Below are 20421 nucleotides of genomic sequence, written 5' to 3' on the forward strand. Positions count from 1 at the left end.
CTAGATATATTTCAATTTGAGTTTCACGGCACGGGATTTCTAGGACGATATTAATTGCGCGGTGAATTACTAGCAATTTTGCTAGCAAGTTTCATAATAATCGACGTTTATTCTTCGGTAGATAGCCTAGATAACGGCTGTCTTCAGGGGATACACATATCACTGCGCCATGTAATAATTAGTGATATGTGTATCCCCTGTATGCAGTCTTATACAACCGAGGTCAGTGAAACTCCAGAACTCCCAAGCTATGAATAAATGCCGGGTGTGAATATTTCTAGCAAGTCGGTTTTGACAATGCAAATGTAATGGGCATTTTTCTTCTTGGGTAGAAAGCCAATATAACAGCTGTGTCCATAGGGATACACATATCACTAGTTCATGAAATAATCAGTGATATGTGTATCCCTTATTATCCCGTGCACGCGTGCACGCGTGTTAGTGGAATAATCGAGTTTCAAACTCCAGTAAACCCAAGCCGTGTAAAAATGTCGGGTGCTAATATTGCCTGCAGTTTTGACAAGGTTGATGCGCTATATTATAACAGTTGTGTTTATGGGGATACACATATCACTGCGCCATGAAATAATTAGTGATATGTGTATCCCCTGCACGCGATTTCAGCTTAGATATTTAGACATTCGAGTTGGAAACTCCGCAAACCTCAACCTTGGTATAAACGTCGTCGCGAGTAGGCAGCCAGTACATTTCGGCAATAATTGGCCCTTTTTTCGATTAGGTAGAAAGCCAATGTAACGACTGTGTTTAGGGGATACACAGATCACTGCGCCATGAAATAATTAGTGATATGTTTATCCGCTGTTCGAAGTTTTAGTCAGATACACAGTCGAGTCGGTTGGAACTCGACCAAACTCCAGGAATCCTAAGCTGCTCCATTGGGCGCGAATTAATTTCTGGTTTCTCCTACTCTTTACAGCGAGCCGCCATTTTGTTCGTTGAATGCCTAGGTGAGTATCAGTGTTTTGTGTATCCCCACGGGGGATACACATATCACTAGTGATATGTGTGCGGGGATACACATATCACGGGGATACACATATCACTGTGACACCGGCTCTCAAGTGCTCAGTTACTCTCGTTCCTGTTGGCCGCGCTCGGCCCAGGAAGATTACATCAATATTTCACTAGGGTTGGTAACGCTACCTGACAAATAGGGGCGTCTGACATATAGGGGCGTCTGACATATAGGGGCGTCTGACATATAGGGGCGCTATATCAAAATACCAAAAGTTTATCATTACCTCTGCATGGTTAATGTGTCACACTACCAATAAATGGTTTGTGTTAAAATGACAGCTTTTGACTTCTAGTCAGTAGCGACTATTAGAGGAAGGAGAAGACTAATAATAAATCGGTTTGCTGAGCTGAGGTTCGAAGAATGGAGGTGTCAAGAAATCTAGATTCACTAGATCCACAAATTCAAGTCTCAGTATAAATAATGTGGAGCATTTTTCAGGATTTCGTAATTCTTAAGAGATCTATAAATGGCTGAAGTCTCCTACACGTATTGCCACTGAAGTTCAGTAAACTTTAATTTGAATGGGGCGATCTGTTTCTCAAATTGTTACAGAATTGATCCAAATAACTTAAGCCACGCGCGGATCTGGGCTGTTGGGTTTTGGTGAATTCATAAATGCTTCATGTTTTCAAAATTGATTAATTTATCTCGTACTCTCTTTCGCAGCCGTTATTGCGAAGGAATCTGCATCGTATCTATGACGGGAAAAATACAATACTGATCGTTTTAAATGTCACGCAATAAAAAAATAAATACAACACCAATACAGTACCAGTGGATAAAGTCAAGAAATAGATAAAGAAGATCATTATTTTTCTTAGTGTTAGGTCTTTGCGTTTTCCCAGACTTAAGACATTCGTATAACTGTTTCGCGCGAAATTACGGAGCTCACAGTATGGAAACGCCGTGTTGGAATACTTTCGTGGTCAACCAATATGGCGGCCGGAAATAATCTGGAGCTTATTTTCGCTATCTAGGCTACTGATTATCTGTATTGAAAAAAGGAGCATTTACAATTAAGCACTTTTCCTAATGCTCTAACTTCTAAAAAGGCTAAATAACTTGAGATAGTTATATATTTTTCTACAAACGCGATCGTAACTCCGTGTCACGCTCAACTGCCATCAAAATACGCGTGGTTGAAGTGTAAACAGATATAAATTAACCGTCTCTTATGCCTGGCTCTCAAGTTTTGTTTTACGTGCACGTATTTAGAGAGGTAAGATTGGAGAATATTAATAATTCCCATTTACGACAAACAGCATATATTAATGTTTCGGCATTTCTCTTGTATACTTCACGCACCTGACATATAGGGGTACATGACAAATAGGGGCGTCTGACATATAGGGGCACATGACATATAGGGGCATCTGACATATAGGGGCATCTGACATATAGGGGCATCTGACAAATAGGGGCGTCTGACATATAGGGGCATCTGACATATAGGGGCGTCTGACAAATAGGGGCGTCTTACAAATAGGAGCATCTGACATATAGGGGCACATGACATATAGGGGCATCTGACATATAGGGGCATCTGACAAATAGGGTCATCTGACATATAGGGGCGTCTGACATATAGGGGCATCTGACATATAGGGGCACATGACATATAGGGGCATCTGACATATAGGGGCATCTGACAAATAGGGTCATCTGACATATAGGGGCGTCTGACATATAGGGGCATCTGACATATAGGGGCACATGACATATAGGGGCATCTGACATATAGGGGCATCTGACAAATAGGGGCGTTTGACAAATAGGGGCGTCTGACAAATAGGGGCATCTGACATATAGGGGCATCTGACAAATAGGGTCATCTGACATATAGGGGCGTCTGACATATAGGGGCATCTGACATATAGGGGCACATGACATAGGGGCATCTGACATATAGGGGCATCTGACAAATAGGGGCGTTTGACAAATAGGGGCGTCTGACATATAGGGGCATCTGACATATAGGGGCATCTGACATATAGGGGCGTCTTACAAATAGGTGCATCTGACAAATAGGGGCATCTGACATATAGGGGCATCTGACATATAGGGGCACATGACATATAGGGGCATCTGACATATAGGGGCATCTGGCAAATAGGGTCTTCTGACATATAGGGGGATCTAACAAATAGGGGCATCTGACATATACGGGCATCTAGCATGTAGGGGCATCTGACAAATAGGGACACATGACATATAGGGGCATCTGACAAATAGGGGCGTGTGACAGATAGGGGCGTCTGACATATAGGGGCGTCTGACATATAGGGGCACATGACATATAGGGGCATCTGACATATAGGGGCATCTGACAAATAGGGGCGTTTGACAAATAGGGGCGTCTGACATATAGGGGCATCTGACATATAGGGGCATCTGACATATAGGGGCATCTGACATATAGGGGCATCTGACATATAGGGGCATCTGACATATAGGGGCGTCTTACAAATAGGTGCATCTGACGTATAGGGGCATCTGACATATAGGGGCATCTGACATATAGGGGCGTCTTACAAATAGGTGCATCTGACAAATAGGGGCATCTGACATATAGGGGCATCTGACATATAGGGGCACATGACATATAGGGGCATCTGACATATAGGGGCATCTGGCAAATAGGGTCTTCTGACATATAGGGGGATCTAACAAATAGGGGCATCTGACATATACGGGCATCTAGCATGTAGGGGCATCTGACAAATAGGGACACATGACATATAGGGGCATCTGACAAATAGGGGCGTGTGACAGATAGGGGCGTCTGACATATAGGGGCGTCTGACATATAGGGGCACATGACATATAGGGGCATCTGACATATAGGGGCATCTGACAAATAGGGGCGTTTGACAAATAGGGGCGTCTGACATATAGGGGCATCTGACATATAGGGGCATCTGACATATAGGGGCATCTGACATATAGGGGCATCTGACATATAGGGGCATCTGACATATAGGGGCGTCTTACAAATAGGTGCATCTGACGTATAGGGGCATCTGACATATAGGGGCACATGACATATAGGGGCATCTGGCATATAGGGGCATCTGGCAAATAGGGTCTTCTGACATATAGGGGGATCTAACAAATAGGGGCATCTGACATGTACAGGCGTCTAACATATAGGGGCATCTGACAAATAGGGGCACATAGGGGCATCTGACAAATAGGGGCACATGACATATAGGGGCATCTGACATATAGGGGCATCTGACAAATAGGGGCGTGTGACAGATAGGGGCGTCTGACATATAGGGGCATCTGACGATTAGGGGCATCTGACAAATAGGGGCATCTGACATATCGGGGCGTCTGATATATAGGAGTGTGAGATATTGGCGATGCCGGTTTCTAAGAGTTGATCGGATATCATAGTTTTTTTCCACCAAATGTACTCTGTTGCCATTCATTATCTTTTGAAAGTGGACACTCTCGTAAGCGGACAGCTCTAGTTACTACCGCCGTCACAAAACCCTGTTTGAACACCCATACAAACTCTGTATTGAGTAATTCCCGCCAACGGAAGCTTTATGTGAAAATTCTCTCATTTATATCTCGCGCGCCTTCCAGCTACTGTACTTAGCTCATGCTCACCCATATTACATTTGAAACTGAGACAATTTCTGATCTTTTACTTTGTGTGAAAAAGTTTCTCAGTTCAATCATTCGCCCTCTCTAAACTGTACTTAGCTTGTTTTTCCCATCAAAACGGGGCCCATTTGCGTTGGAAAGACAATTACGGTTTTTTTACTTTTTGTGAAAGAGTCTCTCATTTCAATCATTCGCTCGCTGCACAATCTACTTAGCTAACGCTTCCCCATGAAAACGGGGCCCACTGTTACATTTGAAAGATAATTACGGATTTTTTACTTTGTGTGAGTCACATTTCAATCAATCGCCCTATATAAGCTGTACTTAGCTAATGCTCCCCGTGAAAACGGGGCCCATTTTCATTTGAAAGACAAGTACCGTAAGGATTTTTTACTTTGTGTTAAAAAGTCCCTCATTTCAATCATTCGCCCTCTAAAAACTGTACTTAGTTAGCGCTCCCACTTCAAATCGGGGCCCACTTTCATTTGGAAGACAAGTTCTGATTTTTGACTTTGTGTGAAAAAATCTCTCAGTTTAATCATTCGCCCTCTACGTAATGTACTTACTTGGCGCTCCCACATCAAATCGGGGTCCATTTCCATTTGGAAGACAATTGCGGATTTTTTACCTTGTGTGAAAAAGTCTCTCATTTCAATCTTTCGCCCTCTATATACTGCACTTAGCTAGCGCTCCTCCATCAAACGGGGCCATCTACATTTAAAAGACAACTACGGATTTTTTTACTTTTTGTGAAAAAGTCGCTCATTTTAATCATTCGCCCTCTCCATAATGTACTTACCCGGCGTTCCCACATCAAACCGGGGTCCATTTTCATTTGGAAGACGATTGCGGATTTTTTACTTTGAGTAAAAAAGTCTCTTATTTCAATCTTTCGCGCTCTATATGCTATGCTTAGCTAGCGCCTTTCTATGAAAACGGTCCCTATTTTCATTTGAAAGACAACTACAGATTTTTTTACTTTTTGTGAAGAAGTCGCTCATTTCAATCATTCACCCTCTATATACTGTACTTAGCTAGCGCTCCCACTTCAAATCGGGGCCCATTTTCATTTGGAAGACAAGTACTGATTTTTGACTTTGTGTGAAAAAATCTCTCATTTTAATCATTTGCCCTCTACATAATGTACTGGATGTCATCATGCAGATTAAGCAGGCCATTTCCAAGGACGACGAAAAGGTTAAGAAGGCATTTAACAAGAGTTGGGGTCGCTCTGGTGGATGGGTATCTGGGACTTGTCAGCACGGCGTTATCTACGCTTTGAAGTTTGTTCTGCGCGCAGAAAGTCCAAGGGATTACATTGATCTTATTTTGTCTATGGCACACCAGCCAAATATCGTGGTAAGTGATATGGCCAACATGCTAGTTGCACGTGGACAAAAGAGAAACAGAGAAATGTTTAGCCCGCACAACGGTATGGTTGCTGAACCGACTAAAGAAAATGTGCAAGAGGTACTTGAAGGAAAACTGGAAGTATCGTTGCCATGGTTAAACGACAACTACGTAGGTGGAAATGACAAAGGCAGTACTACAAAGGTGCACCCGGTGACTGGAAGCGATAAGCATTTATGTCTCTTTGATCGATTGCACGAAAGAAACGCAAAGAAAGATGAAGAGGCATTGAAACGAGTAAGGAATATTAAGGAAGTGAAAGGAAACCTTAACACGCAGAAAGATGAGCAGCTCCATCTCCTATACAATCACGACACTAGATATTTAAACCAGATGAAACCAGTAAACCACATTTTTCTATTTCGTTCAAACATTGACATTCATAGTGAAAGGATCAACCGACGTCAAAAAGACGGACTTAGAGCTGCTTTTAAACACCAGATCAAAGTCGATGAAAACGGTTGTGCTGTCCTAGATAAAACGAACAAAATAGTTGTTAAGAGGAAGGGGCATCAGAAGCGGAATATTGCAGGTGAGATGGATGACGATGCTCAACAAGCCACTCCAAAGAAGATGAAGTCTGAATCGTGCGACCCATCAGGCTCAGGTTCAAGAAATCAACCGACAGCTGCCCAACAAGCCACTCCAAAGAAGATGGAGCCTGAATCGTCCGACCCATCAGGTTCAAGTTCAGGGAATCGACCAACAGCTGCCCAACAAGCCACTCCGAAGATAACGAGACCTGAATCTTCCGACCCATCAGTCTCGGGTACAAAAGATCAACCCACTGATAACCAACAAGCCACTACGGAGAAGATGAAACCTAAATCACCCCAGTCATCAGACTTAGGCACTCAGAATGGCCCCATTGACGTTGATGCAACTTTACAGCGCCCGCTATCTTTGGCAGATTGTTACTGGATCAAAGATTTGGGCCTTAAGAATCGGGACAAATACCCCATCATGAATGACTACTGGATAAATGATTGATTCATCAATGCGGCAATGAAACTGATGAGGAAGATAGCACCGAATTTTGCCGGTCTGGCAGACGTTATCCTAGCAAAGAAAGATGGTTTTCCCCCTTCGCTCTCTATAGACGGATTTGTTCAAATTGTAAATGTGCGGGGCAACCACTGGATAACTTTGTCTAAAGCGCAAAATCTCAGGGTAGAAGTCTCCATATACGATAGCCTTCACGGGGTGGACAAAAATAAAGATAGAAAGATTAGGTACCCCATAAGCGTTGAACAGAGCGTTTGCCAAATAATGCAGCCTCCCAAAGAGGTAACCTTTTTGGTTGACGACGTGCAACAACAGGAAGGAGGGAATGACTGTGGTTTATTTGCAATCGCCTTTGCGACATTGCTGTGCGTGGGACGAGATCCAGCGAGAGAGCGTTTTGATCAAAAAATCATGCGTCAAGAGTTACTTAAGAGCTTCGAAGAAGAAGACATGGCTTTGTTCGTCGAGAAAGCCTGCAGCACTTCCAAAAAAAGACACGGATATTCTTTATGCGTGGCGCTGTCCTGTTCACTGCCACTGTAGAATGCCTGACGATGGCAATGAGATGGTGCTATGTATTGCCTGCAAACGTTGGTTTCACGGTAAGTGCGAAATGGGTAATTTTAACAATCCACAGTGGCGGTACAAACCGTGCCAAGATGTCTTCGAAAGGGAGCAAAAGAAGGAAACTGAAAGGAAAAAAAAAACGAAGGCAAAGTGCAGCAACTACGGCGTGTGGCAGCAAATTACCCGGTAGAACGTAAGCGCGTTCAAGAGCTGTACACGGCAATTGCTGGAATTTACGAAGACTTTCCTTTCCCAGATGGCAAAACTCACATCGGATGCATGTCTGCTGAAGACCACGCAAGCGTAACCAAAGACACGACTAGGAAGCTTGGTTGTACGCATTATCTCCACACCCCTAAGTACGACTTCCTCATTGTCATCTTTCACGAGGAGTTAGAGACAGATGCATCATTTTTGAGTGTTGTCATACACGAAATGGCACACGGTGAACAAGGTGCAATTTCTACATCTCAACAACCTCACGGTAAATTATTCAAAAAGATTGGAAAACGTCTTATCCAGTGTGTAAAAAGTAAACAGGCCGAATTACCAAAACCTTACAGTAATGTAGAAATAAACGAGGTCACTGTTCTTACGGCAAAGTGTTAAGGGTTTCCCTCCTTTTTAGCATTATCTTGATGTATGTAGTAAAGACATGCCTACTGTTGAGAAGAACAGCAGAATGCCGAAAACGCGGAAAAGTGTACATAGCTGACTCCTGAATTGCTTAATTAGCCTTCAGTTGAGAAGAACAGCAGAATAGTGCTGACTCCTGAAGTTTTTTTCATTAGCATTCAGTTGAGAAGATCAGCAGAATAATGCTGACTCCTGAAGTGCCTTAATTAGCCTTCAGTTGAGAAGAACAGCAGACTTGATCACACTTTAAAAGCATTGCAATGGTGAATGACCAAGACCGTCCAACCATTCCGCATGATGGATTATGCTCGCCTGCCATGACTTGCATGTAAGAGGAAAGACATGTTTCACGGGCAAGGAAAAACAAATCGAAAAGTTCAATTTCAAATTGTCTTTCTTTCAGGTAAGCAAGACCTCGAAAATGTCGGGAGTCCAAGCGCGTGAAAGTAAGAATATGTTAAAGTTATTTTAGGCAATGCAGCACTAATCAATGTAGTAGTTTAAATTATAGCAATGTTGATTCAACTTTCTGGCACTGAAGTAGAATACAATGCCCCTATTTGTAAGACGCCCCTATTTGTCTGATGCCCCTATTTGTCAGATGCCCCTATTTGTCAGATGCCCCTATATGTCAGATGCCCCTATTTGTCAGACGCCCCTATTTGTCAGATGCCCCTATATGTCAGACGCCCCTATTTGTCAGATGTCTCGAATTTTACCTCTCTAAATACGTGTACGTAGACAAAACTTGAGAGCCAGGCATAAGAGATGGTAAATTTATATCTGTTTACAATTCAAACAGAGTATTTTGATGGCAGTGGAGCGTGACATAGAGCTACGATCGCGTTTGTAGAAAAATATATAACTATCTCAAGTTTTTTAGCCTTTTTAGAAGTTGGAGCATTAGGAAATGTGCTTAATTGCAAATGCTCGTTTGTTCAATACAGATAATCGATCGCCTAAATAGCTAAAGTAAGTTCCAGATGTTTAAAATATTTCCGGCCGCCATATTTAGTTGACCACGAAGGTAATCCAACACGGCGTTTCCGTACTGTGGGCTCCGTAAAGTTCTGTGAAAAATTTATACGAATGTCTTAAGTTTGGGAAAACGTTAAGACCTAACACTAAGAAAAATAATGATCTTCTTTATCTATTTCTTGACTTTATCCACTAGTACTGTATTGGTGTTGTATTTATTTTTTTATTGCGTGACATTGAAAACGATCAGTATTGTATTTTTCCCGTCATAGATACGATGCAGATTCCTTCGCAATAAAGGCTGCGAAAGAGACTACGCGATAAATTAATCAATTTTGAAAACATGAAGCATTTATGAATTCACCAAAACCTAACAGCCCAATCCGCGCGTGGCTTAAGTTATTTGGATCAATTCTGTAACAATTTGAGAAACAGATCGCCCCATTCAAATTAAAGTTTACTGAACTTGAGTCGCAATACATGTAGGAGACTTCGGCCATTTATGACTCTCTTAAGAATTATGAAATCCTGAAAAATATTCCGAATTTAGAAAGTTTAGGACTTAACAAATACTGACAAAGAAAGCATTCGTTGTAGTGGATCTAGGTGGATCTTTCTCGACACCTCCATTCTTCGAACCTCAACTCAGCGAACCAATTCATTGTTAGTCTTTTCCTTCCCCCAGAAGTCAAAAGCTGTCGTTTTAACACTTTTATAAGTCCAAAGCTGTCATTTTAAACCTTTTATTAGTAGTGTGACACATTAACCATGCAGAGGTAATGATAAACTTTTGGTATTTTGATATAGCGCCCCTATATGTCAGACGCCCCTATATGTCAGACGCCCCTATTTGTCAGGTAGCGTTACCAACGCCGTTCCAATATTTGAGGTATTGGATTGAATCAATATAATTGAGGTATTGGATTGAATCAATATTTCAGGTATTGGATTGCATCAATATTCAATGTATTGGATTAATCAATATTCCAGGTATTGGATTGAATCAATATTTTAGGTATTGGATTGAATCAATATTTTAGGTATTGGATTGAATCGTGAAAATTAAAAGATTGAATTGAACCAAAATTTTATTTACCATTGGATTGAATGCCTTTTTCTATCTTTAAATAAAACCATTATTTAAAGGATTAAACATATATTGCAAGGATTTCATTTTGCTACAAACGGCTTGCCATACACGTGGCAGTTTGGAACCAAAATGTTTTACCAGAATAGTTAACCGTAAGGGTCAATCGCGGTAGTTAAACTTCTGAAGCCGAGAACACACCTCACTTTATAGACATTCCAGTATTAGGTAGCAGCAACGCTTTATTGCTGTCCACAGATAAACTCTGCGAAACGGCGAGGACAAGGACAAATATCCACTTGCTCGGTACCTACTGTTTCAACCAAAGTTGCATCATTTCTGTTTTGCGCGAATCAACCAGACCTCTAAAGACGTAGACGCCTACCGTAGAAGGTCATTTAGGAAGATGACTTTATGTTTCTTAGTGCCCACCCAGGTAAAACTTGCCATTGTATGCTGTTCTTTTTAGTGGCGCTCGTTAGCTCTACCCGCAAGACGGTACAACTCCCCTCTTCTCCAGCCTTTGTTAGAGCAAGTGGTGTGACATTCTTTAAATTCTTCTTTCAGACAATGCCAGACAAAAGAGTTGGGACACGAAGCAATTTCTCCCCTCCCCCCACTTTCAATGTTGATAATCAGGTGATTTTTTTCCCTTTTTGTTGGAAAAAACGCAATATTTTCCAATGTTGATTATGGGGGAAGGGGAATATGTGATACAGCTCAAGTGTCCCAACTACTTTTGGCCGGGATTGTAGATAAATTAGCCAGTTTCTAATTTTTAATTCCTTTTCATCGCACTATGAAGGCTTAAAATTTAGCACAGGGAGTGTTTAGTAGATGGAGTTTGATTGTACAGTACCACTTTAATGCATAGCTTAATATCCTTGTGTATCCATTAAACTAGTCAAAAACCCATTGTCTCCACTAGAACAAAATAATTTTGTTTTTAAAATTGATAGAAAATAAAATTCTCAACTTACCGGTAGTTTGGGAGGTTCTGTGGTATATTATAGGTTAAGGTATAGATATATGGCAGTGATACAAGCAATTTTTGCTGCATGTTACATGGAAGATATTTGCATATTATGTAGTTACTTAAGCATTTGTCACAGCACACATATTTTTTCTATTGTTTGTTGTGACTCTTATTTAAAACCCCAAAAGCTGTGAACAAGGCAGCTTGTAGGAAGTTGAGCTTTCTGTGTTAGCAAATAACAACCTTAACTTTTGAAGTGCCATTTACAAAGTAACCAATAGCACTTAAATGACAAAACTGGTAAACCATACATATACAATATTGTCCCTACTGTATTCTACATGTATACTTACAGCCTGCAAAGCACTCACTTTCTTTCCTGCAATGGTTTGGGGCACAACAAAGATAAATGAATTAAGAGAGGTTGACAGCTATTAATGCAGTGTTCAACACTACCTTTCTTGCTAATTTGTCCTTTGGGTAACTAGTTCTGTTTTTGTTGGTTCCCAATGTGTCTTTTTAGTTGCCTATAGCTAGTAGACTTTTGTTGCCCATTAGCACTCATGAGAAAATTTCAACTTGCAGAAATGCTCAGCTTTATTTTATAAACTTGCCTTCTTGTTTTGGTGTTGCAACAGTGATTCATTGGGTAATTAATCAGTCATAGAGCACAACCTTCACAAGATTTTAAACATCCATGAACTGTGCCCACACATTTTGATGAGACTCCACTTTTCTGAGAAATAGACCCAGTGAAGCACTTTTACTGGTCAAATATGATGAACCAGCTGTCATGAATGAAAACATAATTCATGCCCTGTACAAAGCACATCATTATCATTAATATTATTGTTATTATTTTTGTTGTCATTGTTGTTGTTTTTATTATTGCTATTTTTATTTATTATTATTGTTATTATTGATAATTGTCTTTTTAACTATATATTAAGGAACTGCAAAAAGATGGCTCAGCCTGTACCTGTAGTACCCATTTTGTATTTGTAATCATAGAACAACAAAACTGCTTCTCTCCGACTCACCAGAGATCAGTTGGGGAGTAGCTTACAATCCTGACAACAGTGCCCCATTTCTTTTTGAGTCACAACAGTAAAACTTGTAACCAAAATATTGCAGTATCGTGCAATTTGTGTGGAAAGACTTTGACACAAAAGTTATTTCCAAATACTGTTGCAAAATGTATCTTTGAAAATTCAAAGAGGTTATCAAGCATTTTATAGGGTGTCTACAAAACGAAGATCGAAGACCGAAGATCGAAGACCGAAGACCGAAGACCGAAGACCGAAAAACGAAGAGCTCATATAATTTTAGGCCTTTCAAACCCAAGGCAGTTATAATCATCGATAATCAGGCTTAAGTACTTTATCGGACGCTATCACACGCGAAACCGACGGGGTCTTCGTTTTGTAGTTTAGGCCGGGTCAAACTACAAAACGAAGACCCTCGCTCAAACGCTCTTTAAGACGCCAAAAGACGCGAAACCGACGGGGTCTTCGTTTTGTAGTTTAGGCCGGGTCCACCCCTAACAGAAAACGCCTGATCGTGTGAGATCGAAATTTGGAAAAGAGTTTTGGGGTCTTAAAGAGCGTTTGAGCGAGGGTCTTCGTTTTGTAGTTTGACCCGGCCTAAACTACAAAACGAAGACCCAGTCGGTTTCGCGTCTTTTGGCGTCTTAAAGAGCGTTTGAGCGAGGGTCTTCGTTTTGTAGTTTGACCCGGCCTAAACTACAAAACGAAGACCGCGTCGGTTTCGCGTGTGATAGCGTCCGATAAAGTACTTAAGCCTGATTATCGATGATTATAACTGCCTTGAGTTTGAAAGGCCTAAAATTATATGAGCTCTTCGTTTTTCGGTCTTCGGTCTTCGGTCTTCGATCTTCGTTTTGTAGACACCCCATTTTATAGTGTTTTGAGAACTAGGGATTAATGCTTTTTATGGTTTGGACAATCACTAATTGACTAGCCACTTTGATTAGCAAGCTTTGGGGCAAGCTTCTCACAAAATTTGGGTTTGTGGCTTGTTTTGGAAATGACAGTCAATTATATAGAAACTTTCAGTGAATGTTAGAGTTGAGTTTACATGTCTTTGACCTTAACACTTCTGAACTTCTGCTCAAATGATTTCCCTGAAACTTGGGCATGGTTTGTATTAAGTGAAAATAAGCTGGTTCCAGAAATTGAGTAAAAGTATGCCAACAAAATTTTTTTACCGGTAGTGTTGTTGTCCAAAAAATGGGGTCCAGTCAAACACCAGTAAGAATAAAAATATTATCTCCAGTAAATGGAGTTAAGTTACATTATCACCGAGTGAAAGACAAAAATATTTCCCAAAATTTCTTAGCCAACACTTCAAAACCCCAAAATTTGCGTTGCAAACTTTGACATGGATGAGTGTGCCCAGAATAACTGCAAGTAATGATGAAATGGGATCAATAGTCAGAATAACCATGATAAGAATGGTGTTATCTTTTTGATACAATAGTAATAACAAACAGTGGGGCTTGACTTTTCAAAATTACAGAAAAACACAAATTGCATCCAGGGCCACCTGATCACAGTTTTCATGCAACATACATTTAAATAGAAAGGAATTTTTAGCCAAATTAACTTTAACTAAAAATAACAGACACTTTTTAAAAATAAAGTGGTTGGCTATTAAACAGTTAAAACACAGTTCCTTTATATTGCTATATGTGGAAACATAAAAAATGAAAAGGGTTTGTCAAACGCAACTCGATACACCACCACCACCACCCACATATGGTGCTCTCCCATGTAGATGTGGAAGGAAAACAACTTGTTTTCACTCTGACAGGAATTGGAGTTTGTAAGCCCTGACAGCAAGCCCTGACAGTTGTTCAGATTGTTTTCTTAGGAGTTAATGACGATAAATTGATCAACACCAAATTAATTAAGAGAGCACTCAACAAGCAAATTGATGGCATTTTGTTGGGTTCTTCATTAGGCCATTGTTTTTTTTTTTATCATGACAGAACTCAAAAACGATATTGTTCGTAAAATGCTTGACAGTGGCCTTATAAATGAGTAGTTTTATGGACATTATTTTGGAGATGTGCTGCTGATGGACAAACCAAATAAATCTGACATGTTTTACGGTCAACAAATTTGAAGATATAATGGCATGGTCCATGGCATGGTGACATCTCTCTGAAAAGAACATCCATTGACATTTATAGGAAGCACACAAACACTGGACAGAATGTCTTGTTTCCTAGTCGTGAACGTTGGCCTCGCAAAATTGCTTGGGTTAGAGCCTTGTTGCACCAGGCTTCTTGTATATGTGCAATAGACTCTCTCTTTCAGAAACAAATAACAATGATTAAAACATTCCTGTTAGGGAATGGCTTTCCTAAATCTATGGCTTCTAAACTTGTAACGAAGGTGTTTCAGAACGTAGAACATCTTATCCCAATAACAACAGGACTATGAGTTTTAAGGATTTTATATTCTAATGTGGGGTTTGGGACCAGCACTAGTTTTGCTAGCCTAATGATATAATTTTTAAAGCAGATGGGAACTCCTCTGGGGGCCTGTCCAGGAATCCCCATCAATGTCCCAGACCAAAAATGACATGTACTTTATTACCTCATCTCATACAGGAAGTAAGTGATGTCTGAACAGTTTTCATTGAAGTTCCTTGAAACCAGAACCAGAGTATTAACAATATTACAAACAACACAACAAAGAAAGTACAGCTAGGATGCAAAACAGAGCACAGTGATGCAAACCCAAATGCAAGTTAATTTTGAAACCAAATTAAAAATTGCTATATAAAATGAGATGGGTAACTGCAATCACAACTGATGGTTTGCTATTTGCATGAAAAATTAGCAGACATTAAGTTGAAGGAAGTGAGTTTATAGAGAAGTCCATTTGCATCATATTAATCAAAAACTGGTTTTCTTATTTAGGTATAGAAATACAGTATGCATATTTATAATTTGAATTATAAAAATATTACTGTTGTACTTTAGATTATAATTCCAAAGCTCTTTTTAAAAACTGATTTCAGTTTCATTAGGTTGTTTGGTGCTTTGGGCCCAAAACAGCAGCCTGAAAACGGTCCCTGTAAGTTGACAAGCCCTTGAGTAGCCAGGAAGTTTCAAGAAATAGGCCCCTTCACAGAAAGTGTCAGTTTTCCACAATATTGTTGTGTCTATTAATGTAGTAAATCCCTCTCCATATTTTTAATAGCCTGGCCAAACCATACCTGGAGGCATTAGATGATATGATCAATGAGGAGGAAGGGGAGTTAGAAGACGACGAAGAAAAAGAAGAAGAAGGACAACAGAATCAAGAAGAACAAGAGGAAGGGCAAGAAGAACAAGACAATGATGATGAAAACCTCTACAGAAAGTTAATAGAGGATGAGTTTAGTGACAGTGATGTAGAATAATCAGTATTTATTTTGCAGATTTTTTAAATTTTTATCACAGACAGACAGACAGTATTTCTTTCACAGATGTATTAATAAGTAGTAATTAAGTAAATAGAGGATGAGTCTGAAATTGTTTTGATTGTTCTACACTTACAACAGCTTATTCAAATTAGCCCAAGCTCAAAGGCTGAAGAAAATATGTCATTACTTTTTTTACTAAATGAACCACAAATCACTATGTTGTCTGTGAATAGTTTTGTTGGATCTAGATTTAAGGGACAAAAGAGTGACAGAACTTTTCATCTTTGTTATAACAACCCAGTCACAGTCATGCATGACTAACTGTGGCCACCTTCCATGGTTTAAATAAGCTAATCAAAATGCATGAACTAGGTATGGTGAAAATATCAAGCATCATGTAACCTGTTGATCAGTCGACAACTTCACCTCTCACATTTCTTTTCATAATTTTGGATTTGCCAGGTTTGAATGAAAGCCATAAGAAAGTCGTTGAAAACATATCAAAAAATAGGTCCGCAATGCGTACTTGTGTGGGATTTCAGTCAAATAAACGTTGATGATTAGCATTACAGCAAATGTAATACATTTTGTCATGTTATAGTGATAAATGTTGAGTAAAGATTCTGTAGAATCCCAAGCTGCAGACGAGAAAACGGTTAGGGGAGAAACATGTTTGGACTTCTAGTTTCGAGGAAATTAGGGGTGCTTAGTGACCATTTGTCAGAATAAATCGGTTGGGATGACCGGTGAATAATTGTAACAGCTTTTCTAAAATCAGCAAACCAGCCCAACGAGATGGCGCTTACCATTTGCAGCTGTTTTCGGTTGATGAGAGACTGGAGACTGGAAAGTTTAGCAAATGGTAAGGAAATTTCCACTGTTCCGTTCGGAATGGAAAAAGAGGACTACCTCTGAAGGTAGTCTACAATTTCTGAATGGATTTTGCGGAAAATTAGGGTGCTTACCATTTAGCAAAAAAATCTGGAAATTTTGGTTGAAAGTGAAATGGAACGGAAATTTTCGTGGAAAATCCGTTCGGAAATTGTAGACTACCTCCAGAGGTAGTCCTATTTTTCCGGTCGGAACGGAACGGCAGAAATTTCCTTACCATTTGCTTAACTTCCCAGTCTTCAGTCTCTCATCAGCCAACACAATTACGGGAAATCGAATTGCAAATGGTAAGCGTCATCTCGTTCGGTTGGTTTGCTGATTTTGGAGAAACCCTAATTACCATAATCCATCGGTCCCAACCAGTTTATTCTGACAAATGGTAAGCACCCTTACTGTTCCATTTGACTTTCAACAGAAATTTCTGGATTTTTTTGCTCAATGGTAAGCACCATAGCTCTCTTAGGGTGCGGTTACACAGGGCTCTTTTTGTCGCGGTAAGTGACCCTTTTACGATGGGAAACTGCATTTAGTGAGTGTTACCAATATTTCCCTGAGGTAAATTTCCCGTGGTAAATATTTATGGATTCGTCAAAAAGATCACACAAAGACCACAAAGCGTCCATGACATTAAATGTGGTGTTGTTTAATGTCCAAGGTATAAGAGCCAATCATGATTCTCCATTTAAATGGTTTTCCTTCGTGACATTTTACTTTAATGAACTTTAAGATTGTAGCAGATGTGGTAAAATTGCATTGTAAATCCAGTAGGAAGAAAAGCATATTGTTACGATGCCTGTTCTGATAAGATGGTTGTAAGGGGAATGATGATCAGAAGAAAATTATGTTCATAATAATTGCTCTGCATGAAAAGTACATCTACATTGTACATGTACCTTGGTTTTGGCATATGAATTCAAATGAAGATTACAGAGTTAAATATAGAAGTGGAGTGTTCCTCTTTCCATTCCTCATTGATCTTCACTGCTTTGGTTTCTAAGTTCTTGTTTAAGACTTAACTTCCACAGAAACTCTCGGAAGACCATTGCTTAGTTCCATTTTTAGAGTTTTATGCTGTATGTAACAGCTTTTGGTACATGTACATCATGTGTCTTTTCATGTCTAGTGAAATGCCACCATTGTTAATGTAGACCTCCATACTGCTTTGATTGGATCTGTTTGAAACAAGACAAAGATAATAAAATTATTCACAGTGATAGTTACTTGCAATAAATTAAGAAGCAATATAAGTGTCACCATAAGAAAGAATTATGCCGCTTCAGTATCAAACAAGATAGTGATTGTTTATATTGTGGAAATGAAGACTCCATCGAACATACCTTTATTAACTGCCAATTTTCAAAAGCTTTCCAGCGAAGAGTTATTCAATGGTTCAGTAACGTTAATTATACTAAACACCTGTCTGTTAGAGAAACTTTATTTGGCCTTTTTCCCACCTCTTCAATTGCAAACAAAACTCTGTCAAGAAAACTCTATTATACCATGTTGTATAATATGCGCTATTACATATACACCAGCAAACTCCACAATAGCTCAATTACTCTCTCTGATTTTGTCACTAAATTAAACACAAAATATAACGTTGAAGAACATAGACTAAAATTCATCTAATAGTTAAATATCGTAAAGAAGATGCTCCTTCAAGGGCACCGTTCTAGTCTAATTAGTTAGTTTTATTTATTTAGTGTTTTAAGGGTAGATATCTCTTTTCCCTTGGGTAGGTGGTATACATAATGATATTGGAACATTTAAATAGAACTGAATTGCAATGTTTTTTGGTCTTGTAAGTAGTGTGTATGTGTACTTGACAGACACACCATGTTGTAAATAATGTTTGTATTTTGAAATAAAGCATATGCCGTAAAAAAAAAAAATAAGATAAGTGTCACCATACTGTTGATTAAAGAGGGCTTAACTTTGTAATTTTAATGCAAATGTTAAGTTTCAGTGAGTTGTGGTTACAAGATACAGTGTAACGGTGGGTGTTTAAACAAGACTTTTATGGGGCAGGGTGTAAGGGGTGGGGGTTGAATACTTTAATCTGTGGATGGTGCTTGTAAAAGGCAGTAGTTTGTGGATTTCCTCAAGCATAAAATTGGCTGCCTTAAAATGCAATGTTGTTTGTGTTTGAATGCAGTTGCTAGCTAAATATATGTATCTTAGAAACTTAATCAAACTCTGTGCTGATGGGAAATTGATCAATAGCATTTGTTTATTTTGCCTTTGTAACAATACAAATCTCAAGATTATAGTGGTTTTACAACACAGGCTAAAAACAGGCCCTAAAATATAATTTTCGAAAATGTTTGGATAAAGCAACGGTTTGTATCATCCGTGAGCATTGCAGATAATTCAAGCCAATTAATTCAAGGTCACAAGTCAGATTGTTTTGGCTCATTCCTGTGTATAAAGATCTATAAGATTCCAGTTGATAGTGATAATGGTAATTATACCTGCTCATGAAAACACCAGTTGTATAAATTCCAGTCTAGCCATAAATAAAATAAAGGATGTGTAATCTTTGTCGTAACTGAATTATGTTATTGAACTAGTATGAGGTCCGTGTTGGTGAAACATTGGTCGAGTTCTTCACCTTGCAATGTTATGGCGAGATCTATAGACTTGTAAAAAAAAAGAAATACCCATATCAGTATCCGACGTAAGTTTCATTCCATGTTCAATGCTAAATAACCCAATTTCGATATGAGTGAGTCAGTGAGTGAGAACTTTAAAATTCAGGCTTAAACAATAGACCTCAGTACGAGGCTCTGGGGAATAACTATAAGAGTTTGTGGGGTTGATTCCCCAGAGCCTCGTGCTGAGGTCTATTGTGTTAGGCTGAATTTTTTAAAATTCGAAATTAAAATATATCGAAATTGGTCTATTCCTGCGAGGTGTGCCTACAAACGAGGACTAACAATAGAGCTATAAATCAATGAACATAATAAATCCCCCTAAGATTCTTCAACCGAAACAAGTGATATGTTGTTGAGGTATCACTGAATTCCTAATTTTCAACCTTCTGCTTTCATTTCATCGTCTCTCCCGATTAAAAACAGGCACCCGTTGTAGCTAGTTCCAGTCGATACCAGAAATGCAAATCTCATTAGCAGTCAGTGCTCTATCCGGATAACCATAACGAGTACTTTTAAGGGTATCAAGTCTTATATCGGAGATTCGGTGATATTTCTTTCTAAAAACAAAAATTGAAATGGTGTTTAACATAACCTGCCTCAGCACGTTTGCGAAAATCTATTGGTTCCTTTCAGAGGTTTCTTTAAGAGCACTCGGCTAACCTCCAGGTACGATTTCCGCACAGCGCCATACATTAATTATGTATGCAACTATCTCAAACTATCACACTATACTCAAACAGCAATCGTGAAAAGAACGAGTCAGTCAAAAAATTGCATGCATAATTAATGTAAGGGGTGGTGCGAAAATCTTGCCAACCTCCTTGTAAAAATAAGAGAGCCCCTCTGCCAGTTTTGCCCGCAAAGTATAACTTCCACTGACAGAATCGCTATGATAACGATGACGACCACAAAGCGCTTTGTGGTGTTTTGAATAGGCCACAAAGCGCTTTGTGGTGTGAAAAATTGGAAAAACCAAATTATTTCAGAAAATAGCTGTGAGATATTTGCGAGTCAACGAGCCATCCAGTTTTCAATGTTAAATCCCAAAATAAAACACCACATAGCGCTTTGTGGTGTTTTGCATTGGCCACAAAGCGCTCTGTGGTGTTTTGAATAGGCTACAAAG

At 39.4% G+C, this 20421-nt stretch overlaps 1 long non-coding RNA gene across 1 annotated transcript in view; it reads left to right on the forward strand.

Moving 5' to 3' along the window:
• Positions 1–18974, forward strand: part of LOC149117928 (uncharacterized) — a 28409-nt gene extending 9435 nt beyond the window's left edge. The window contains exon 3 of the long non-coding RNA XR_016206662.1: positions 15546–18974. This is a non-coding gene — a long non-coding RNA (uncharacterized LOC149117928). The remainder of the gene's footprint in view (positions 1–15545) is intronic.
• The last annotated feature ends 1447 nt before the right edge of the window (positions 18975–20421 follow it).

Source organism: Orbicella faveolata, unplaced genomic scaffold (genome assembly GCF_042242905.1).
Source record: "Orbicella faveolata isolate gen_17 unplaced genomic scaffold, um_ofav_v1 contig_1, whole genome shotgun sequence".
Classification (NCBI taxonomy): Eukaryota; Metazoa; Cnidaria; class Anthozoa; order Scleractinia; family Merulinidae; genus Orbicella; species Orbicella faveolata.